Below are 25,877 nucleotides of genomic sequence, written 5' to 3'. Positions count from 1 at the left end.
ATTATTTATTTATACACATATTTCTTTAAATCCAGTCATTTTTCCAGACAGAAAACATCCTGAGAGTCATCAGAGCAAAACTGTAATAGGTTTCACTTATTTTTCTCCACCTTTCTACTTACCATTAAATCACTGCAGAGAGATGTTGTATATCTAGCTTAAAATAAATATATTTTGTAGTACAACCAAGAGATATGCCACTTGATGGGAAAAGATAGTTGAAGTCACAGATCTCCTGCAATACCCAGAATTGTCCCTCCATTTACCCTAGGTTGTCTGCCTGAGTCCATCCTCTCTTAAAATGAATTCTTTCTCAAGAGTTCAGCAGTTCTTCTTGCAATTGATTTCTGGTGTCTGCCCTACCACCCAGTTTCCAAACTGTGCTCAAACATGTCTAAACCCCAGGAAATGACATACTTTAAGCTAAGCTAAGTCCTTTTCACCTCACTACACAGATTACTGACAACACAGGTCGGCTCTATGCAGTATTTTACATAAAAATGGCCACACATCAAGGCCCAGATGTTTATACAGTTCTCTACCATTACCTCCTATTTGAGGGTGACAATATCAACATAAAGAAAGAGAAAGTAATGATGTAAATGAATAGAATAAGAGATGTTCTATGCTGGGTTCTTGTAGAAAACTAATGATAACTTTAGAATGTAGAAACTATTCCTTTGGAAAGGAATTAAGACCTCTAAATTGTCTTTTCCTTAACTGTGCAGCACGAACCTTCCCTCACTAACCTTCCACACCATTCACATGTAATTTTGCACAAACAAGTTTGAGTCTCAGTTTAAAAAAATGTTTTGGGGGCTGGCATCCAGCTAGTGTATTTTTCCTTACGGAGAGGGACCAAAAAAGATACACGTTTTGATTAATATAGAGGCTTCTTAGAGGAGTCAGAAGTTGAGCGAAGTCTAAAAGAAGGAATTTTGGGGCTGGAGAACAGCATCCCAACCACTTTTTTTTGCGGTACACGGGCCTCTCATTGTTGTGGCCTCTCCCGCTGTGGAGCACAGGCTCCGGACGCGCAGAGTCAGCGGCCATGGCCCACGAGCCCACGAGCCCAGCCGCTCCGCGGCATGTGGGATCTTCCCGGACCGGGGCACGAACCCGTGTCTCCTGCGTTGGCAAGCAGACGCTCAACCACTGCGCCACGAGGGAAGTCCCCCCCCCCAACCACTTTTTAAAGACGCTTTCTGTTACAGAATTAAACAAGGAAGCATCTTGTTTTGAATCCAGTTTTGTCATTGACTTATTGTATGAATTTAGGCCTAAACCCTTCCCATCTCTGTACAGTTTTCTCATCTTTTCAATTAGCTGGTTGAAGTAGACCATGATCTATAGGAGCACGGAGCTCAGTGGAATGAAAAGAATTAGGTTTTGTACACTCTAACACTCACTAGCTGTTGCAGCTTTTGGAAAATTGGTTCATCTCTCTAAGCCTTAGTTTCCTCATCTATAAAACAGGGAACATCAGTTCCCAGCTTACCTTATAATGTTGTGATAATTTGGTAAAATAACAGAAAGATAGGTTTGTCTATTAAAAAATGCTATACACATGTGAGGTAAATGAAAGTTGACTAGAACGAGAGATGTGGAAATGTGGAAAGGAGTCGGGGCAAAGATAAAAGCAATTTGGTATGGAAAAAGAAGAAAGAAATGAAGGGAAAGAAAATGGGAAATAACGAGGGAATTTCAGCGGAGGTAAATGCTGTAACAGGAAGCGCAATTGGGCAGGAACACTGCGGGGGGGCCGCAGGGCGCCTGGGTCACGTTGCTGGGGGAGCCATTTGGGCAGTGCACGGCGGTTGGGCGCCGGCGCTATTTGGCTGTGACGCTCAACTCAGGTTTCTATCGCCCTATCCCTTAGGGCTTATCTAAGACCTAAGATGGCGGCGTTTCCATGGCGTGTAAGCGCTGCAGGCGTACCAGATATGGAAAGGCGGCCAAAGGACGAATCTACTAAGGAGTGTCCAAGAACTCGCCGATATTTGTGTTGTGGTGAGTGCTGAACCTCACATCGGGTAGAAGAGTGACCGTTAGCAAGGTTACACACTTCGGGATCGCGTGGCCTGCCTGAGTGGGGGAGGAGCCGGCCTGCATTTCATCTTTCTCTCTCTCCTCTCTTCAAAATATCGGAGAATTTCTCTCTCCGTAATCACCTTACTGTCACGGGTGAGGATAGGTGGTTGCACAAACTAGGTCCTAGGAGCGATCCTGGGTCGTTTTCCTCTTTGTTTTACTTTTTAAAATGGGTTTTTATTGACACCATGACGCCCTAAAATGAAAGATTCTGTCTCCCTCGAGCGCTTTCAGGAACTGCCTAACCTGTTGGGCCTACCCGTCCTTAATTCCTTCGGGCTGCCTTTCATGTGCAAACTTAGTAGCTTTGATAAACCAGTCAGTTTGTAACATATTCATTGTGGGCTAGATTAAAATTTTTTTTTCTATGCCCTTTATATATACACCAAATAAGGACTTTTGGGCATATAATACTTAACATTTGTTCTGGAAGCATGTCAGAGGTAGAGGTGTGTGTGTGTGTGTGTGTTTGTGTGTGTGTGTATAGATAATATTTGTGGGAGTTGCTACGTTATTTTGTGGATTGTTGGTTTGATTACTCACTGAGTAAGAAAAGAGCTAAATTTCCTGTGTTCAGATCTCTTGGTGAAAATAAATTTATGTTAAGCATAATATCATAACATGTTTACTATATGGGGAAGACAGTAAAACTGAATTTAATCTATTAAATGCTTATGTGGTTAAAAGAAATTTCACTCAAGAAATGCCCATATCTCACTCATACGTTGCTGGAGAGTATGAATTGCTGTAACCTTTTGAAAAAATAATCTGCCAGTGTTTAGGGAAATAAAAAATACAGGTACCACTTGACTAAATACTGGAACCTAATAGTCTGACTTTTAAGAATACATCCTACAGAAATAAATGTACCATTGTATAAGGACATATGAACAAGGATGCCTTTGTAGCTTTGTTTTTGTGACAGGTAACTGGAAACAGCCTGTATATCCATCAATAGGAGGATGTTTGAATAAATTGTGGGACATTTGTATTATGAAATATTTTGAAGCTGTGGAAACAGATTTACCTCTTTACACTCTTTTGATTTAGAGAATGCTATAATGTATTGTTATGTGAGGAAAGTAAGTTGTAGAATACTATGTCTAGTATGATTTAGTGTTTTTGTTTTTGGTGGTGGTAGTGAGTGGTGAAGGAATTGTTAGATTAACTTTCTTTGTCTTTTTTGGGGGGCTTTCTATATATGTTATGAAATACTTAAGGCATATACAAACATATAAAGAATAATACAGTGAATCTCTTTTCTCACCAACCAAACATAAAAAATTAAACATTACCATTATAGTTGAAGTCCTCTGTGTACCCATCCCTGATTGCATCTCTCACCTCTTCCCCAGAGGTAACCATTATTTTAAAGTGATTCTTTTTCCCATGCATTTCTGAAACTTTTGTGACATAATGAACTTTTTCTAGCATGGGTTATTTTTTATACATTTTGAAGAGAAAATTTTAAAAGTCAATAAAAAAGATGAATTTTTAAGTGCCTGTTATCTGGGTAACAGTAACAGGGGCCAAGTGAAATTTCTTCTAAATTGAGGACAGAGTCTAATTTATTAAAAAACCAAAACCAGGAAACAAGTGTTGGCAAGGAAATAGAGAAATTGGAACTCTCATACATTGTTGCTAGGATATAAAATGGTGCAGCCACTGTGGAAAACAGTTTGACAATTTCTCTGTAAGTTAAACATAGAATTACCGTACCTCCTTGCCAACACTTGTTATCTCCTGTTTTTGTTTGTTTGTTTGCTTAATTTTAAAATTACAACCATTCTAGTGTGTTTGAGGTTATATGTCATTGTGGTTTAGATTTGCATTTTCCTAATCACTAATGATTTTGGGCATCTTCACGTACTTGTTGGCCATTTGTATATTTTCTTTGCAGAGATGTCTATTCAAGCCCTTTGCCCGTTTTTAAATTTGGGTGTTTGTTGTTGAGTTATACTTTATATATTATGGATAGTAGACTGATCATATATATAATTTGCAAATTTTTCCCCATTCTGTATACGTTTTTTACACGTTCTTGGTAATGTCCTTTGGTGTACAGATTTTTAAAGTCTGAAGTCCACTTAGTCTATTTTTTTTTCTTTTGTTGCTTGTACTTTTGGTGTCAAATCTAAGAATTCTTTGCCAAATTCAAGGTCATGAAGATTTATCCCTATTTATTCTTCTAAGTGTTCTATGGTTTTAGCTCTTATATTTATGTCATAGATCCATTTTAAGTTAATTTTTATATGTGATGTGAGGTCCAACTTCGTTCTTTTACATGTGCATAGCCAATTGTCCCAGCACCATATGTTGAAGAGACTGTTCATTCCCCCATTGAATGGTCTTGGCACCCTTGTTGAAATCAGTTGGCCATAGATGTATGGGTTTGTTTTTGGTCTTTCAGACCCCACCTGTTTCTATCCTTATTCCAGTGCCACTTTTTTTTTTTTTTTTTTTTTTTGTGGTACACGGGCCCCTCACCGCTGTGGCCTCTCCCGCCGCGGAGCACAGGCTCCGGATGTGCAGGCCCAGTGGCCATGGCCCACGGGCCCAGCCGCCCCGCGGCATGTGGGATCCTCCTGGACCAGGGCATGAACCCACGGACCCTCAACCACTGCGCCACCAGGGAAGCCCTCAGTGCCACTGTTTTGATTGATGTAGATTGTGCTAATTTTTAAAATTGAGAAGTGTCAGTCCTCCAACTTTGTTCTTTTTTAATATTGTTTTGGCTATTCAGGGCCTCTTGCAATTCCATATGAATTTTAGAATCAGCCTGTCCATTTGTTTTTAAATCATATAGAAAAAAATAAGAGTTACAAACCAAAAGTACAATAATACTGGCTTTTATATTTACCTATGTAGTTACCTTTACCCATGTGCTTTATTTTTTCATATACTTTTGAGTTACTCTCTATTATCCTTTCATTTTAGCCTGAAGAACTCCCTTTGGCAATTCTTGTAGGGTAAGTCTGTTAGCAGTGAACTCCCTAAGCTTTTGTTTATCTGGGAATGTCTTAATTTTTCCTTCAGTTCTCTTTTGACAGATTTATTGAAGTATAATTCATAGCATACAATCACCCATAGCATACAATCACCCATTTAAAGTATACAATTCAATAGTTTTTAGTATATGTGCAACCATCACCACAGTCAATTTTAGAACATTTTCATCACTCCAAGAGGAAGTCCATATGCTTTAGCCATAAACCCATATCCCCTTCAACCCCACCTGCCCATCCCTAGGTAACCACCAATCTACTTTTTATCTCTATAAATTTCCCAGTTTTGAGCATTTCATATGAATAGAATCATATAATAAATGGCCTTTTGTGATTGGCTTTTTTCACTTAGCATAATGCTTCAAAGTTCATCCATGTTGTAGCATGTATCAGTACTTCATCCCATTTATGGCTGAATAATGTTCCATTCATAGTATGGATATACTACATTTTGTTTATCTGTTCATCCATCTGTGGACATTTGGGTTGTTTCCACCTTTAGGCTATCAAGAATAATTCTGCTAAAACATTTGTGTACAAGTTTCTGTGTAGATACATGTTTTCATTTTTCTAGGTGTATACTTAAGAGTGTTATTGCTGGATCATATGTTAACTCTGTGTTTAATAGTTTGAGACACTGTCAGACTTTTTTCCAAAGTGGCTGCATCATTTTACACTCATACCGGCAGTACGAGGGCTCTAACTTGTCCACATTCTCACCAACACCTGTCATTATCTGACTTTATCCAATTCTGGCCATCCTAGAGGGTGTGAAGTGGTATCTCATTGTAGTCTCCTTTCCCACAAGGTTAGTTCCCTGATGTTGCTCCTTGGGGAGGTGCAATTTGAATATACCCACCACCACCCTAGGATGATGGGTTTTGTTAGAGCTGACTGTCTCTGACCACACCCAGCAGCCATCCTCCACTTACTGTGAACTGATTGTTTAACTGTTTTCCATAATGCCCTAGGGCATAAACTATTCTGAAAACTAAGTCAGTCAAATAGTGGGTCATTTGAAGAAATAGTTGCTGAAGTTAGTGCTTGATATTTGTTCTGGCTGTAGGAGGGTTCCTCCCATTTGCCTTATTGCCCAGTTCTCACCTGCAAACTAGCTGACCTACAGTTTAGCCTATATTTTGAATCTTCTCCCAATTGCCTTTCTTTACAACCTCACTGTTTTTTCAGGGCTCCTCTAGGCTTGACTTTCTCCATGGTCTTGCAAATGAAGTCAGTTCAGTTCCTTTGAGAAGAGAATAGGTGCTCCGTTTTAATGTCTGCTTCTTCCCTCAAGCTAAAGCTCTGAGTCTGGTCTCTGGAGGTGGGGGTAGGGACAATGGCAAGTTTCTCTCTGAGAGACAATTCTGCTCGCTTAGCTGAGCGCTTAGTGGAGGGGAGGGTGCCACCAGAGGTCCTCTCAGTTTGCCTTTCTCTCACAGCCCAGGGCAAGGATGTTCAGGGTCCAGTATTCTCCACGTACCACACCCAATTAGAGTCTACGTTCCACCACCTGGGGTTAGGTGGCAGAAGGGAACCCGTTCCTCTAAACCACACTTGCTCAGGACTCAGCCCTAGCAACAGGCAGCTGGTGGCTGGATGGGAAACTCTGATGTCCTGTTCTTCCAGGGAAGAAAGCTCTCTAAATGGGACTGGGGGAGGGTGGAGAGGGAGCCCTGTGTTCTTGGCTTCAGGAGTCTTGAGTAGAGTCTCCCGTTCCTTGAGCTGGGATGGGAGAAGAAGGGTGGGAGGGAGAAAGTAGGCTTGGTTCAAATACCGTAGGCTTACCTTTCTTAGTGAATTTTAAAAGATGTTCTTGAATAGATGTTTCTTCATTTGTTGTTTGTCCTTAGAACCATTTCCAGAGGCTTTAAATGGTTGGGTTTCTTTTTTTAACAGGTTTCGTCAGTTTCAGTGGGGAGCAGGACAGTCGAGCTCCTCACGCTGTCATGCCATAAGTTGATTTCTTGCCCTTCTTTGTGAAAGATTGTTTTGTCAGAAATAGATTTGTTGATTCAGAGCTTTTTTTTTTTTCTTTCTGGCTTCTTTTTTACTTTATTTATTATTATTATTTTTTTTTATTGGGGTTCAGCTGTTTTACAATGTTGTGTTGGTTTCTACTGTACAGCGAAGTGGAGTTCCCTGTGTTATACGGCAGGTTCTCATTAGTTATCTGTTTTATACATACTAGTGTATATATGTCAATCCCAATCTCCCAATTCATCCCACCGCCCCCCTCCCCTCCTTGGTGTTTGGTGTCCATACATTTGTTCTCTACATCTGTGTCTCTTATTTCTGCCTTGAAAACTGGTTCATCTGTACCATTCAGAACTTTTTTTTTTGTTCCAGCATTTAAAATATGTCATTCCACTGCCTCTGGCCTTCATGGTTTCTGATGATGAGTTACTTCTATTTTCTTGCTTTTTTTTTGGCTGCATCAGGTCTTAGTTGCGGCATGCGGGGTCTTTGTTGAGGCGTGCGGGATCTTTCGTTGTGGCGCGCGGGCTTCTTTCTAGTTGTGGTGTGCGGGTTTTCTCTCTCTAGTTGTGGCGCATGGGCTCCAGGGCACATGGGCTCTATAGTTGTGGCGCGCAGGCTCCAGAGTGTGTGGGCTCTGTAGTTGTGGCACACGGGCTCTCTTGTTGAGGCACGTGAGCTCAGTAGTTGTGGTGTGTGGACTTAGTTGCCCCATGGCATGTGGGATCTTAGTTCCCCGACCAGGGATCGAACCCATGTCCCCTGCGTTGGAAGGCGGATTCTTTCCCACTGGGCCACCAGGAAAGTCCAAAAAGAGAATCTTAAAAGCAAGAAAAGAGGGACTTCCAATGCAGGGGACATGTGTTCGATCCCTGGTCCGGGAAGATCCCACATGCCACGGAGCAACTAAGCCCGTGCGCCACAACTACTGAGCCTGTGCTCTAGAGCCCACGAGCCACAACTACTGAGCCCACGCACCACAACTACAGAAGCCTGCATGCCTAGAGCCTGTGCTCCAGAACAAGAGAAGCAACCACAATGAGAAGCCTGTGCACCACAGTGAAGAGTAGCTTCCGCTCGCCACAACTAGAGAAAGCCGGCATGCAGCAATGAAGACCCAGTGCAGCCAAAAATAAATAAATAAATGCATAAATTAAGAAAAAATGGGGGCTTCGCTGGTGGCGCAGTGGTTGAGAATCCACCTGCCAATGCAGGGGACACGGATTTGAGCCCTGGTCTGGGAAGATCCCACATGTAGCAGAGCAACTAAGCCTGTGTGCCACAACTACTGAGCCTGCGTTCTAGAGCCTGTGAGCCACAACTACGGAAGCCTGTGTGCCTAGAGCCTGTGCTCCGCAACAAGAGAAGCCACCGCAGTGAGAAGCCCGCGCACCACAGTGAAGAGTAGCCCCTGCTTTCAGTAACGAGAGAAAGCCTGCACACAGCCGCAAAGACCCAACGCAGCCAAAAATAAATTAAAAAAAGATTCTCTCTTTTTCTTGGGTTTCAACATTTTGATTATACTACAGCTCAGTGTGGATCTTTTTTGAGTTTCTTCTATTTGGGATTCATTGAATTTCTTATGCTATGTAGATTGGGCATTCTTTCATCAAATATTCTTTTTTTGTAATTACCCTGTATTCATATTTGAAAACTGAATGGAAGGCATAGGGAATATTGCTTCCTTAGTTTTGGTCTGCATTATGGATAACAAAATAGTATACAAAATATAATTTGGGGACCTGTGAAGAATATTGAAGGATTGGAGAGAACAGCTTTCATTAGACTAAATAAAGAGATTTCTGTTACCTTTTCACAGATTGATAGGTTGAAGACAAAGCAGACAAAGATAACTGATATTTGGAGATCACTGAGAAAATTGAGAGGGGTCAGGCTGGGCCCGTCTTTCAATAAAGAAGTCTCATGGCCCTCTGGCTTGTGCTTCTGAATTGTATTAATATGTCTTATACCTTATAATGAACACCTGAGTTGTACAGAGATGAGAGAGGTTACAACTGCAGATCCCAAGTTATATATGAAGCCTGTTTAGTCCTGCAGGATTCTGAACATTGCTTCAAGGTTCTCTGTCATTTTAATAAAAATAGATTTATCACTTCTATTTATTTAGTATTTGCTACATAGGACGTACTTTACTCATCAACTCATTGGAACTTAAAAGTTCTAAATAAGTGTTGCTTAAAAGTTCTGAATAATTGTTAAACCATTTCACAGATGAGGAACTTGAGGTTTATATGGGGACTGATCCACCCATAGTCATGGTTGAATATTGACAGCTCAAGGATATTGTTTGCTTTATGATGTATCTGTAGGTGTATTTGAAATGGATGGGGAAGACAGTTTTGTTAATATGTTCTCAAAATTTATAACCTGTCTGGAAGTGAGAATTATGACTTGATTTGAACATTTCCAGGTTATTTTACACCATACCTCATGTGATATTTCTTTTCAGTAAATGTTGTTGTTCAGAATGTGTATATATCCCTGAGTATGTCTAAAGGGCACTTGGAAAGTCAGCAGAGAGACACAGATGCCTGAAACACCAAACTCTATACATATAGTCCCCTTCTCCAGCGCTATCATGTCAACTACCCTCCCTGGAACTTATCCGGGAAGCTCTCTTGGAAGCAGAGTATCCATGATGTTTTAGAAAGCAGTGACCGGGGCTTCCCTGGTGGCGCGGTGGTTGAGAGTCGCCTGCCGATGCAGGGGACACGGGTTCGTGCCCCGGTCCGGGAAGATCCCACATGCCGTGGAGTGACTAGGCCCATGAGCCATGGCTGCTGAGCCTGTGCGTCCGGAGCCTGTGCTCCGCAACGGGAGAGGCCACAGCAGTGAGAGGCCCGCGTACCGCAAAAAAAAAAAAAAAAAAAAAGGAAAATTTAAATTTAAAAATAAAAGTTCTATATGCATATAGTAGAGTTGTGTAGTTTTATGTTTGTTTTTAAAAACCCCGTGTCTTATTTCCCTTACTCCTTAATTTTCCATTCTCAAAGGTAACTAAATCACTTTGAACTTTGATTTTTCTGTTACTTAGATCCATATATTTAAATAATATGCTAGTATACCTTTTGTTTTCTTTTCTTTTTTTTTTTTTTTGCGGTACGCGGGCCTCTCACTGTTGTGGCCTCTCCCGTTGCGGAGCACAGGCTCTGGACGCGCAGGCTCTGGACGCGCAGGCTCTGGACGCGCAGCTCAGTGGCCATGGCTCACGGGCCTAGCCGCTCCGCGGCATGTGGGATCTTCCTGGACCGGGGCACAAACCCGCGTCCCCTGCATCGGCAGGCAGACTCCCAACCACTGCGCCAACAGGGAAGCCCTAGTATAGCTTTTTTATTTTTAAGTTTTAGCCATTATCTATTGATTGTTCACCCTAGATGATGAGAATTTAACTCTCCTTCGTATATATACCTTTCTCACCCCCACCCTGAATTCAGGTATGTTATATACATACTCACTGCTGGTCCTTTCCGTTATCTTAATATATCATGATTTTGATCTTCTCACTATGTAGTGTCTGGTTTTTAAAATTTTCATTTAGGTTTTTTGAAGTGTAATTTAAATAATGTAAAATTCACTTTCTTTAGTTTAAAGTTCTATGAGTTTTCACATTCCATAGTATAGACATCACTACAGTCAAAATATGGAATTGTTTCATAACCTAAAACGTTTGCCTTATGCTCTTTTGAAGTCAGCCCATTCCTTCATCCTCTAATAATTCCAATACTGTTTTGTTGAATATATGTATGGGTTTATTTCTACATACCCTGTTCTGTTCCACTGAGCCACGTGTCAGTCATTTTGCTGATACTGCATAATAAGTCTTGAAGTAAACCTTGAAAACAGGTGGTATGAGTGCTCCAGCTTTAACCTTTTTTTTTTTCCTCAAATATTCTTGTTTCTTGGTTTTTCTACAACTGCCCTAAAAATCCTCTCTGCTCTGCCAGTTCATACTTCTCTCCCCTTTAGCCTCTGGCAACCATTGATCTTTTTACTGTCTCCATGGTTTTGTCTATTCCAGAATCTTAGATGTTGGAATCATACAATATGTAGCCTCTTCATATTAGCTTCTTTCACTTAATAATATGCATTTAAGGTTCCTGCTTATCTTTTCATGTATTGATAGCTCATTTCTTTTTAGCACTGAATAAGATTCCATTGTCTTATTCATTCATTCACTTACAAAGGGGCATCTTGGTTGCTTCCAAGTTTTGGCAATTAATGAATAAAACTGCTACAAACATCTGTGTGCAGGTTTTTGTGAGTATAAGTTTTCAACTCCTTTGGGTAAATACCAAGAAATGTGATTGCTGGATCATATTGTAAGAGTATGCTTAGTTTTGTAAAAGTCTACCAAACTGTTTTGCAAAGTGGCTGTATCATTTTGCATTCCCACTAGCAGTGAATGAAAGTTGCTGTTGCTCTGCATCCTTGCTAGCATTTGGTGTTATCAGTGTTCTGGATTTTGATCATTCTAATAGGTATATAGTGGTTTTTCATCATTAATTTAATTTGCATTTCCCTAATGACAAATGATGTGGAACGTCTTTTTATATGCTTATTTGCCATCTGTATATCTTTGGTGAGGTGTGTCTGTTCGGGCATTTTGCCCATTTTTTAAATTGGGTTGTTTCCTTATTGTTGAGTTTTAAGCATATTTGTATATTTTGGATGACAATCTTTTATCATATATGTCTTTTATAAATATTTTCCTTCAGTCTGTATCTTCTTTTTGTGACAGTGTCTTTTGCAGAGCAGAAGTTTTTAATTTTAATGATTAAAAATTATTTTTGCATGAATCTTACCTGTGGTATTGTATCTAGGAGGTCATCACCATACCCAAGATCATCTAGATTCTCTCGTATGTTATCTTCTAAGAATTTCATAGTTTTGTATTTTACATTTATGTCTGTGATCCATTTTGAGTTAATTTTTGTAAAGGATGTAAAGTCTGTGTCTAGATTCATTTTATTGCATGTGGGTGTCCAATTGTTCCATCACCATTTGTTGATTAAGACTGCCTTTTTTTTCCCCTATTATATTCTTTGCTCCTTTGTCAAAGATCAGTTGACTGTATTTATGTGGGTCTGTTTCTGGGCTTATGCTCTGTATTCTGTTCTATTGACCTGTTTGTCTATTTTTTCATCAATAGTACAGTGTCTTGATTACTATAGCTTTATAGTAAGTCTTGAAGTCAGAGAGTATCAGTCCCATGATGTTGTTCTTCAGTATTGTGCTGGCTGTTCTGGATTTTTGCCTCTCCATATAAAACTTAGAATCGGTTTTTTGATATCCACAAAATAATTTGCTGGGATTTTGATTAGGATTGCATTGAGTCTATTGATTGAGTTTGGAAGAACTGACATGTTGACAGTATTTACTCTTCCTCTCCGTAAACATGGAATATATCTCTGCTTATTTAGTTATTTGATTTCTGTCATCAGAGTTTTGTAGTTTTCCTCATATAGATCTTGTACATATTTAGATTTATATCCTCATTTTGGGAGGTGCAAATGTAAATAGTATTATGTTTTTAACTTCAAATTCCACTTGTTTATTGCTGGTATATAGGAAAGCAGTTGACTTTTGTATATTTACCTTGTATCCTGCAACCTTGGTATAATTATTAGTTCCAAGTTTTTTTTGTTTTTGTTTTTGTTTTGGGGGGTCAATTCTTTAGGATTTTCTATAATGGATGGACATGTTATCTCTGAACAGAGACAGTTATATTTCTTCCTTCCCAATCTCTATTCCGTTTACTTCCTTTTCTTTATCTTTTCTTGCATTAACTAGGACTGTCAGTGCATTGTTGAAAAGGAATGGTGAGAGGAGCCATCTTTGCCGCCTTCTTGATCATTGTGTGAATTCTTCTAGTTTCTGACATTAACTATGTTAGTTGTATTCTTTTTGGTAGATGCTCTTTATCAAGTTGAGGAAGTTCCCCTATGTTCCTAGTTTGCTGAGAGTTTTTAGCATGAATGGGTTATTGGATTTTGTCAGATGCTTTTTCTGCATCTATTGATATGATCATGTGATTTTTCTTCTTTAGTTATTGATGCAGTGGTTAACATTTATTGATTTTCTAATGTTGAACTAGCCTTGCATACTTGGAATAAACCCCACTTTGTCATGGTGTATAATTTGTTTCTTATATTGTTGGATTCAGATTGCTAATTTGTTGAGGATTTGTGTATCTACGTTAATGAGAGGTATTGGTGTATAGTTTTCTTGTAATGTCTTTGGTTTTGGTATCAGGGTAATGTTGGCCTCATAGAATTGAGGAAGTACTCCCTCTGCTTCTGTCTTCTGGAAAATATTGTAGAGAATTGTTAAAATATCTTAAATATTTGCTAGAATTCACTAGTGAACCCATCTGTGCTTGGTGCTTTCTGTTTTGGAAGATTATTAATTATTGATTCCATTTCTTTAATAGCTATAGTTCTAATGAGATTGTCTGTTTCTCCTTGTATGAGTTTTGGTAAATTGTTTCTTTCAAGAAATTGATCTATTTCATCTAGATTATCAAGTTTGTAGGCATAGTTACTCATAGTATTCCTTTATTATCCTTTTAATGTCCATGGAATCTATAGTGCCCCCTCATTCATTTCTGATATTAGTAATTTGTGTCTTCTCTTTGTTTAATTCATAGTTATCCTTGCTAGAGGCTTATTGATTTTATTGCTATTTTGAAAGAATCTGCTTTAGATTTTACTGATTTTGTGTATTTGCTGTTTTTAATTTGACTTCTGCTGTGGTCTTATTATTTACTTTTTTCAGCTTAATTTGGATTTAATTTGCTCTTCTTTTCTAGTTTCCTAAGGTGGAAGCTTACGTTTTTGATTTTAGACTTTTATACTCTTCTAATATATGCGTTCAATGTATAAATTTCCCTTTAAGCACTGCTTTCATTGTGTCCTGCAACTTTTGGCAAGTTGTATTTTCATTTAGCTCAAAATTTATTTTAAATTCTCTTGAGATTTCGTCTTTGATCCATGTGCTAGTTAGAAGTGTGTTATTTAAAATGCAAGTATTTCAGAATTTCCCAGTTATCTTTTTGTTGTTGATCTAGTTTAATTCCACTGTAATCTGAGAACATACAGACCTCAGGAGGGCTCTTCTATCTGTCTCTTTCTCTGGTCTCTGGTAAACTTCTAACTGGTGTTCCTTTAGTTTGTTGCTCTCGTGTAGTTACCAGTGTCCTCTTAGTTGTTTACCACCAAAATTTCTGTTCTTTTTGGGAGTAGTTTTAGGATTGAACTTTCCCCAGTGTGTTCCAAATTAAGTTGGTTCCCTTGGGGATACCTCTGAGCTCTCTGTTATTACAGCCTACCTCTGCCCCTTGGCAAAACCTCTGCACTGCTGATCTGGAGCTGAGGTTAGAGGAAGTGGCTTGCGTTTCTCAGAGTGACACCGCTTCTTAGTGAGCAGGGTTGCTGACCTAGGGTAGTAGCCTCTGGTTTTCCTAAATGACTATGTCACCCTCAGGTTAAGTCTTCCCTTTGTGCTGTATCTCTGGAGAAGCTCTCTTCCCATTTTATTGTCCCACTCTTATTTGCAAAAATATCTTCTAAAAATCCACAAAAAGAGGTTGCTGAGATTTTGATTGGGATGACTTTGAATCTATAGATGAGATTGGGGAGATTTAATATCTTACTGAATCTTCTGATTCATAGACATGGTATTTTTCCTATTTAGATCTTCTTTGGTTATTTCATTAATATTTTGTTGTTTCTAGCATATAGATGCTGCTTTGTTAGATTTATATATAAGAGCTTAATTTTGGGGGATGTTATTATAAATTGAATTATTTTTATTGTTTAATTTCAAGCTCCAATTATTTGTAACTCTGTATAAGAATATGGTTGACTTTTGTTTATTGACCTTATATTCTGCAACCTTGCTAAACTCACTTTTTAGTTATAAGGGTTTTTTTTTTTTTTTGGTAGATTGAGATTTTCCAGATGGACAATTATGTTTTCTGCAAATAAAGGCCTTTAAAATTTATTTCTTCCCAACATGTGTGCCTTATAATTTTTTTCTTGCTTTATTGAACTGGTAGGCCTTCCAATACAGTGTTGAGTAGGGTAGAGAGGGAGGGCATACTTTCCTTCTTTCCAGTATTTGTTACCTATAGGTCTTATATAGATGCTCTGTATTAGGTTAAGCACTTCCCATTCTGTTTATAGTTTTGTGAGAGTTTTTACCATGAAAGTATGAATTTTTCAAGTTCCTTTTTCTAAATCTATTGAGATGACTGTGTGGTCTTTCTTATTTAAATTGTTGATATGGAATTTCATTGATTTTTGAATGTGGAACTAACCTTATATTCCTTAGATGAACTTGACTGTAATACAGTTTTTTAAATATTACTGGATTTGATTTGCTAACATTTTGTGACAATTTTTACATCTATTATATTCATTAGATGTATTGATTTGTAATGTTCTGGTAGTGTTTCTCTCTGGATTTGTGAGCAGGATAATACTGGTTTCATATTTGGACCATGTTCACTACTTTTCTTTTTAATGGAATTGATTGTATAGAATTGGTATTATTTCTTCCTTGATTGTTTGGTAGAATTTACCAGTGGAACCATCTAGGCTTGAAGTTTTCAGCTTTAGTAGGTTAGTAACATCCCAATCCAATTTATTTAAAAGATATAGGGCTATTTGGGTTTTCTTGAGCAAGTTTTGGTAGTTAGTCTACGTCTTTTAAATAATTATTCCATTTCATGTAATTTATCAAGTTCATAAGCATAAAGTTGTTTGTAGTATTCCTTCATTTTCCTCTTAAAGTCTTTGGCATTATTTGTGATACTGATGATTTATAGTTTCTTTCTCTTCTGTGGGTTTTTGTTGTTGTTTGTTTGCTTTGGTCAGCCAACTCTAGGCACAGTTGAAAATCCATGTATAACTAACTTATAGACGGGCTGTCTATATCCACAGGTCCTCCGTACCTGTGGATTCAACCAACCGTGGATCATGTAGTATTGTAGTATTTACTATTGAGAAAAAAAAAAAAAAAACTTTGTATAAGTGGAGCCATGCAGTTCAAAACTGTGTTGTTCAGTGTTTTCAATGAACCAAGTTTTGGTTTTATTGATTTTCTTGGTATTTTTTTTTGTTTTGATCTCTGTTCTAGATCTTCTTATTTCCTTCCTTTTGCTTGCTTTATTTGCTCTTCTTTCTCTAGTTTCTTTAATGCAAGCTTTGGTTACTGATTTTAGGTCTTTATTATTTTCCAGTATAGTTATTTTAGTGCTATAAACTTCCCCATTAGCACTGCTTTAGCTGTATCCCACAGATTTTGATGTATTATATTTTCTTTGTCTTTTAGTTCAGTGTCTTTAATTTTAATTTCCCTTTAGACTTTCTCTTTGATCTCTGTTATTTAGACATTTGTTGTTTAATTTTCAGTTATTTGGGAATTTTCCAGATATCTCTGTTATTGATTTCTAGTTTAATTTTATATTTTAGAGTGCACTTTATATTATTATTAATTAAACTCAGTGAGATTTGTTTTATAGACCAGAACATGATCTATCTTGGTAGTGTTACACATGTGTATTTTAGAAGAATATGTATTTTATTGTTATTGTTTGGTGTGTTCTATAATTATATCAAGTTGGTTGATAGTGTTGTTCATGCCTTCCATATTTGTTCTGGTTTTCTGACTGTATTATTAACTTTTTAGAGAGCAGTGTTGAAATCTCGAACTACTTTTGAATTTGCCTATATATCCTTTCACATCTATGATTTATTTATTTCATATCTATATATCCTTTCACACCTATGATTTATTATTAACTTTTTAGAGAGCAGTGTTGAAATCTCGAACTATTTTTTAATTTGCCTATATGTCTTTTCACATCTATGATTTATTGTCTTCTGTATTTTGAGAATCTGTTGTTAGGTGCATATGCATATGGGATTATTATATCTTTTGGGGGCTGTCACCCCTTTATCTTTTCATAATGTTCCTCTTTATTCTCTGATAATACTTCTTGTTCTGTTGTTTGATTCAAATTAGTATAGATTCTCATCTTTTTTCTTTGGTTAGTATTTCATGCTATGTCTTTCTTCATGTTTTACTTTTAATCTTTTTGTATATGTAAAGTTTGTGTGGGTGTGTGTTTCACAGTAAGTAGGTTGGTGGTTGGGTTTTTAGGTCAGATAATTAGAGTAAATAGATAGGTGGGTTGGCTTGTGTTTTATCCCATATGACAATGTCTGTCTGTCTTCTTTTGGTGGTGTTTAGACCATTCCAATTTTAAAAATCAACTGTTTTTCAGATAAAACTTACATACCATTTAATTTGCTCATTTAAAGTATACAATTAAATAATTTTTAGTAAATTTAATGAGCTCTGCAACCATTACCATAATCACGTTTTATAACATTTTCACCATTCCAGTAACATCCCTCATAGTAGTTTACATTTAATCTCCGTTTCCACCTTTAACCCCAGGCAAACACTAATCTACTTTTGCTTCTACAGATTTGCCTTTTCTGGGTCTTTCATACAATTGGAATCATATAACTTGTAGTCTTTGTGTTTGATTTCTTTTACATAGGTTAATTATTTTGAAGTATTTCATTCAGTATCTCATTTGTTTGCACATAATGTTCAGTTGTACGAGTATACCAGTTTTTGTTTCTGTATTAAACACTTGAGAGTTTGGGTTGTTTCTGTTTTGTTGGCTATTATAAATTATGCTTCTGTGAACATTCACATGGAAATCTTTGTGTGAGTATCTTTTCATTTCTCTTATGTGTAAATTGTAGGATCATTTGGTAATTTATGTTTAACTTTCTAAGAAATTTCCAAATTCTCTTTCAAAGTAACTTTAGCATACTATATTCCCACCAGCAATGTAGGAGGGTTAATGATTTTTACATTTCTGTCTACATGTTACTGCATTCTATTGGAGTAAAATTGCATCTCATTGTGGTTTCAATTTGCATTTCCTTAATGACTAATGAATTAGGGAATTTTTCCTGTTTTTTTTTTTTTTTTTTTTTTGGCTGCGCCCTGTGGCTTGCAGGATATTAGTTCCCGGATCAGGGATTGAACCCACACACTCAGCAGTGAAAGCGTGGAGTCCTAACCACTGCACCGCCAGGAAATTCCCTCCATGTTTTTTTATTAGCTTTTCATATATCTGTTTTGATGAAATGTCTATTTAAATATTTTGTCTGATTTTTAAGTGGATGTTTGCCTTCTCATTATTGAGTTATAACAGCTCTTGGTGTATTCTGGACACTAGTCTCTTACCAGATACATGATTGGCAAGTACAGTTGACCCTTAAACAGTGCAAGAGTTAGGAGCACCAATCCTCCAGGCAGTCAAAAATCCACATATTAAATTTTTGACTCCTCAAGAACTTAACCAGAAGATTTACCAATAAAATAAATAGTTGATTAATACATGTCTTATGTGATATATGTATTATATACTGTATTTTTATAATAAAGTAAGCTAGAGAAAAGAAAATGTTACTAGGAAAATCATAAGAAAAATACATTTACAGTACTCTACTGTATTTATCGAGATCATAAGCTTATGTCATCTGTTTACTAGATGTCTATCAGTACCTCCATCAGTATTATATGATACAAAGCATGTAGATGTTATACATATTACTAACACTAGATACCAAAAATGAAAAGATAATGTGAAAAAAGAAATTAACATATAGTTACAGGTGTAATCATTTATGCATTGACAATGAAGAAGCAGCAATATGATTGCTTTATGGTAGCCTAGTGTAATCAATATGATAGCCTATACAATACTGAATGAAGTGTTATAAAAATTTTATGGCATACAGTCATATTCATTATACAGTATTTTTTTCATAATACAGTATTGGAAACATCGTTCCATTAAAAAAAACACCTGTGATGACAAACTGATGCACAGTTTCTCTAATTACGAGAGAGAGGTATTCTGTACGGTGATGTAGTTCTTTAAAAGCAGAGTTAGAAAACAGTAAGAAAAGTAACCCCAAAATCTAGAACTAATAAGCAAGGATAAGAAGGATGCAGGATACATTTAGACTATACAAAAGTCAATTATTTTCTTTTTTCTCTTTATTCCTTTAAATCTTTTTTTTTTTTTTTTTTTTTTTTCCGGTACACGGGCCTCTCACTGTTGTGGCCTCTCCCGTTGCAGAGCACAGGCTCCGGACGCGCAGGCTCAGCAGCCATGGCTCACAGGCCCAGCCACTCCGCAGCATGTGGGATCTTCCCGGATCGGGGCACGAACCCGCGTCCCCTGCATCGGCAGGCGGACTCTCAACCACTGCGCCACCAGGGAAGGCCCTGTTTTGTTTTTTTAATTCTACTTTTTTAATATATAGCATGTTCTTATTAGTTATTTTATATATATTAGTGTGTATGTGTCAATCCCAAGCTCCCAATTCATCCCACCACCACCATCACCACCCCTGCTTTTCCCCCTTGGTGTCCATACATTTGTTCTCTACATCTGTGTCTCTAGCCTTGTAAACCAGTTGATCTGTACCATTTTTCTAGATTCCATATACATGCATTAATATACGATATTTGTTTTACTCTTTCTGACTTACTTCACTCTGTATGGCAGTCTCTAGGTCCATCCACTTCTCTACAAATGACCCAATTTTGTTCTTTTTTATGGCTGAGTAATATTCCATTGTATATATATACCACATCTTCTTTATCCATTCATCTGTCAATGGGCATTTAGGTTGCTTCCATGACCTGGCTATTGTAAATAGTGCTGCAGTGAACATTGGGGTGCATGTGTCTTTTTGAATTATGGCTTTCTCTGGGTATATGCCCAGGAGTGGGATTGCTGGGTCATATAGTAATTCTATTTTTAGTTTTTTAAGAAACCTCCATACTGTTCTCCATAGTGGCTGTATCAATTTACATTCCCCCCAACAGTGCAAGAGGGTTCCCTATTCTCCACATGCTCTCCAGCATTTGTTGTTTGTAGATTTTCTGATGATGCCCATTCTAACTGGTGTGAGGTGATACCTCATTGTAGTTTTGATTTGCATTTCTCTAATAATTAGTTATGTTGAGCAGCTTTTCATGTGCCTCTTACACATGAGCCTTTTCATGTGCCTCTTACACATGCCTCTTACATTATATGCCAGCAATGAACAATTGGAATTTGTAATAAAAAAAAAATAACATTTCCAGTTGCACCAAAGGAAAATGAAGTACTTAGGTGTAAATTTAACAAAATAAGTACAGGGTCTGTTGATGAAAAATATGTACAGGGTCTGTTGAGGTCAAAGAAGATCTAAATAAATGGAGAGATACTTTCTGTTCATGGATTGGAAAGCTCAAGATTGTTAAAATGTCAAATTTTCCTACCTTGAGCTGTAGATTCAATTCAATTTACATAAAAATTCCACCAGAATATTTTGTTGATATTCATAAGCTGATTCTAAACCTTTTATGGAAAGGCAAATTATCTATAACAAGTAACATAGTGCAGAAGAAGCACAGAGTTGGAGGACTTATACCACTTGGTTTCAAGACTTACTGTAAAGCTATAGTTATGACAACAGCATGCTACTGGTAAAAGGATAGGCATATAGATCAATGGAACAGAATAGAGTTGAGAAACAACCCATACAAATATAGCAAACTAACCTTTGACAAAGGCAGAAAGGCTGTACAATGGTAAAAGGATAGTCTTTTCAACAAATGGTGCTAGAACAATTGTATGTCCACAGGTTAAAAAGTGAACCTATTTTGAGGCCCTCACCCTTCACAAAAATGAACTGAAAGTGGAACACAGACCTAAGTAGAAAATGGAAAACTGTAAGACTTCTAAAAGAAAATACAGGAGAATATGTGAATTCGGGTTTGGTGATGAGTTTTAGATACGACATCAAAAAAGAAATTGATAAGTAGGACTTTATTAAAATTAAAAATGTTTGCTCTGGAATTCCCTGGTGGTCCAGTGGTTAGGACTTGCACTTCCACTGCAGGGGGCCTGGGTTCGATCCCTGGTCAGGGAACTAAGATCCCATAAGCCGCGCAGCGTGTCCCAAAAATTTAAAAAAATGTTTGCGCTCATAAAACACTGTCAAGAGAATGAAAAGACAAAAACCATAGACTAGGAGAAAATTTTGCAAACCCCATATCTAATAAAGGACTTTAATATACAAAGAGCTCTTAAAACTCAACAATAAGGAAACAAAAAAACCAATTAAAAATTGGCCAGAAGATCTGGACAAACACCTCACCAAAGAAAATACAGATATGGCAAATGAGCAAATGAAAAGATGCTCATTTGCAATTACAGAAATTCAATGAAAAAAAAAGATATCCCTATACCCATAATAGAATGATTAAAAAAATTTTAAACCTATAAATACCAATTGCTGGCAAGAGGAAACTCATTTGTAGTGTATTTTTTAGTTTATTTTAAAATTGTTGCTCAAGAGATTATAATATGCATATTAACTTGAAATCATCTACTTTAGATTAATACTAAGTTATGTCCAACATTGTATGGAATCTTCCAATAATTCTTTTTTTGCACCCTCTCTCCTTTGTGCTGTAGCCATACAAATGAGGCCTTTACATGTTGTAACCCAACAATGCTGTTTTATACTTGTTTTGTATTTGTATCTTTTATGCACTTCTCATTTTTTTTTAGCATCTTTATTGGAGTATAGTTGCTCCACAATGATGTGTTAGTTTCTGCTTTATAACAAAGTGAATCAGTTATACATATACATATGTTCCTGTATCTCTTCCCTCTTGTGTCTCCCTCCCTCCCACCCTCCCTATCCCACCCCTCTGGGTGGTCACAAAGCACTGAGCTGATCTCCTTGTATGCATTTCTCTTTTAAATCATTTTAGAAGAAAAGGGTAAAAAATATATTCTATCATTTATATTTACCCATGTAATAAGTTTTCCTGGCCCTGTTTATTTCTTTGTATGGATTTGAGTTAGTCATTTTTTTGAACAGACTTTACCTTTTTAGTGGAGTTTTAGGTTCATAACAAAATTGAAAACAAGGTACAGAGATTTCCCATATACCCCTTCCCCTACACATGCAGTGTTGCCCCCATTATCAACATTTCCCACCAAAGTGGTACTTTTGCTACAACTGATAAACCTACATTAACACATCACCATCCAGGGACTTCCCTGGTCACACAGTGGTTAAGAATCTGCCTGCCAACGCAGGAGACACAGGTTCAGGCCCTGGTCTGGGAAGATCCCACGTGCCATGGAGCAACTCAGCCCGTGCACACAACTACTGAGCCTGTGCTCTGGAGTCTGTGAGCCACAACTATTGAGCTTACGTGCCACAAGTACTGAAGCCTGTGCACCTAGGGCCCATGCTCCACAACAAGAGAAACCTCCGCCATGAGAAGCCCGTGCACTGCAATGAAGAGTAGTAGCCCTCACTCGCCACAACTAGAGAAAGCCCGTGTGCAGCAACGAAGACTGAATGCAGCCAAAAATAAATAAATAATAAATTTATTAGGGAAAAAAACCACATCATCATCCAAATCCATAGTTTACATTGGGGTTCAGTGTACTGTTGTACATTATATGGGTTTGCACAAACTTATAATGACAATACATCCAAGATTAAACTGCTATACAGAATCTCTGCCCTAAAAATCCACTGTACTTTCCCTGTTTATCTCTCCCTCCATCCCCTAACCTCTGGCCACCACTGATCTTTTTACTGTCTCTATAGTTTTGTCTTGAATGATGGTTTTTTTCCCTTAGTTTTTCACCTTACTTTGGAGTTTCTGTCAACCTATGTTCGAGTTTCCTGATTAGTCATTTGTGTTGAGTCTACTTATGAGCCCATTAAAGGCATTCTTTGGGCTTCCCTGGTGGCTCAGTGGTTGAGAGTCCGCCTGCTGATGCAGGGGACATGGGTTCGTGCCCTGGTCCGGGAAGATCCCACATGCCACGGAGTGGCTGGGCCCGTGAGCCATGGCCGCTGAGCCTGCGTGTCCGGAGCCTGTGCGCCACAACGGAAGAGGCCACAACAGTGAGAGGCCCGTGTACCGCAAAAACAAACAAACAAAAACAAATAAGCAAAAAGCATTCTTCATTTCTGCGTTTTAAATTTCTACCATTTTCTGGGCTTCCCTGGTGGTGCAGTGGTTGAGAGTCCGCCTGCCGATGCAGGGGACACGGGTTCGTGCCCCGGTCTGGGAAGATCCCACATGCCGCGGAGCGGTTGGGCCGGTGAGCTATGGCCGCTGAGCCTGCGCGTCCGGAGCCTGTGCTCCACAACGGGAGAGGCCACAACAGTGAGAGGCCCGCGTACCGCAAAAAAAAAAAAAAAAAAAAAAAATTTCTACCATTTTTATATGATTCCTTCTTATAGTTTCTACCTGTCTTCTGATATTACCTACGTGATCTCGTCTGTTGCCTACGTTTCAAACGTATTATCCTAGTTATTTAAAATTCTCTGTTAGTTCCCACATCTCATATCCGAGTCTGGTTTTGAAGATTGCACTTTTTCAGACTGTTTTTTATCACATTATTTTTGTTTACATTATAATTTTTGTTGATAGACGTTATATAAGATAGTAGATACTGAAGTATATATTTTTTATTCTTTGAGAAAAACATACCTTTCTTTTGTCTAGGCTATTAATGTGGAATTTTGTATCCAATTAGTGAGAATTGGGTTGGTTTTGAAGCTTGTTGCTATGGTTTCCCTCAGTGCACCAGAGATTTTGAACCATGTAATGATACTTTGTTTTCATGTCCCTGCTTGGCTTTGGGTTTCTTTCTTTGCAATGCTTCCCAGAGAGGGTCTGTCTCCTTCAGTTTTCCCCTGTGTATTATTTTAATTTTAAGCCGGCACTGTGATTCTGGGTCTTAGAGTATGGCCTTCACAAGTCTTCTTGTACCTTCATATTTAATGCTGTTCCCAGCTTGTATTCCTGTTCCTCCTCCAGGGCTAAAGCTTTGTTTTTTCTCCCTTACCCAGATGTAGTTGGTTTCCACCACTGGGTTTCCCCACGTTGTGCATTTAGGCTTTTGTTCCTTAGGGGAGATAGGCCTGGTATTAATTTTTGTCTGCCCTCTATTCCTCTACCCAGTTCTTCAGGCCACAAGTTTTAGTGATCTTACTTTGAGATTAAGTACTTTTTCTTTGGTAAGAGAGATAGGAGAGATGCTTCTGGGCAGGATTTCAGCCATAGTTGCTGCTCCCCTTCCCCCGATAGCACAGAGGGAATCTTTCTCTCTGATCTTCCTTGTGGCCATCTGTTGATAAAACTGCAGGCCAGTACAGCCTGACCCTTGTTTTTGAAACCTTGAGGGGCTTCTCCTTCTTGTGGAATCCCATACTTGGCCATTAGCAGTTTATTATAATTTTTAGTTTAATATTCCTACCTGCTTTTATATGACTTTCTGTGGCATTAGTTCCAGTAATCAATTGCTCATTCTATCTTTCCCTGTAGGCACCTTCCTTTCTCTAAATTTCTTTATAATTCTTTGCCACAATGGCTTAACTTCTGAGGTCAAGAAAATCAAGTTGTCAAGCTTTTGTCTTCTCTTAAGGAACATAGTGATGCTTTTTCTAACTTCCTACATGTCTGACCTTTGTTGTCTTTGTTAATTTTGTTTGTTGATGTTTTTCATTTTTTTCTTTTGCATTATTTGACCATTTTTTTTAGTATTGCATTTTAAAGTTCTTTTTTAAACTTTTGGTTGCATCTCTTAAATTTGCTTTGCTGTTGTGGTTGCTGTAGGGATTACACTATACATACCTAGCAATCACCTAACAGTTTGTATAGATTTTATGTTTTACCACTTCAAGTGAAACACAGAAGCCTTAACATTCATATAGATCTCTTTATACCCCCAGTGGTTTTTTTAATAGTTGCCATGTGTCTTACATTTATATATTTTGAAGGCCCACCAGACTGTGTTATGATTCCTTTCATATTTTAGAGTCTTACATATTTTAAAGAATTTAGGAGGAGAAAAATAATGTTAGTTATTTACCAGTTCCATTGTTCTTCCTTCATTCCTAAAGATCCTAGCTCCCTCTGGACATTATTTACCTTCAAGAGTAAATAGCTCTCTATCATTTCATCTCAATGCTGCTTGAGATGAATTCTCTTCATTTTCCTGCATCTAAGAATGTGTTCATTTCACCTTCATTCCTAAAGGACGTTTTCACTGGATAAAGAGGTGTTAGATAATGAAACCATTATTTACTTCTTCTTTCAGCACTTTAAATAAAGATGTTTTTCTACTATGTCCTCCATCGTTTCTGAAGAGAAATTTGCAGTTGTTTGAATCATTGTTTCCCCTTAAGGAATGTGTTGTTTTTTGTAGCTGCTTGCAAATTTTTTCTTTATTTTTTAGCAGTTTGACTAATATTTTTGGGTGTGTTTTTCTTTCGGTTTATCTTGTTTGGGTTTGCTGAGGTGGTTGAATATGTGGATTTATCTTTCATCAAATTTGGGAAGTTTTTGGCTGATATTCCTATGAACATTATTTGCCTGCGCAATATTTATCTCTTTCTGGCATTCTGAAGACTTGTATGCTAGGCATTTTTATAGTGCCCTATAGGTCCTGAGTGTATGTTTTGTTTCAACCTTTTTTGTTGTTGTTCTGTTGCTCAGAACAGTAATTTCTGTTGATCTGTCTTCAAATTCAAATTCAGTGACTTTTTCTTCCTGTCTCTATTCTGCTATTGAGATCTCAAGTGAATTTTTTTTATTGTAGATGATGTATTTTTTAGTTAAAAATTTTCAATTTGGTTCTTTTTAAGCATTATTGAG

At 37.7% G+C, this 25,877-nt stretch overlaps 1 pseudogene; it reads left to right on the top strand.

Annotated features, from left to right (window-relative positions):
• The first annotated feature begins 1,897 nt into the window (after positions 1–1,897).
• LOC132418975 (dnaJ homolog subfamily B member 6-like) overlaps positions 1,898–25,877 on the top strand; it is a 96,617-nt pseudogene continuing 72,637 nt past the window's right edge.

This window comes from Delphinus delphis, chromosome X (genome assembly GCF_949987515.2).
Source record: "Delphinus delphis chromosome X, mDelDel1.2, whole genome shotgun sequence".
Taxonomy (NCBI): domain Eukaryota; kingdom Metazoa; phylum Chordata; class Mammalia; order Artiodactyla; family Delphinidae; genus Delphinus; species Delphinus delphis.
Note: the sequence above shows the minus strand (reverse complement) of the source record. Positions and strands in the feature narration are given on the sequence as shown.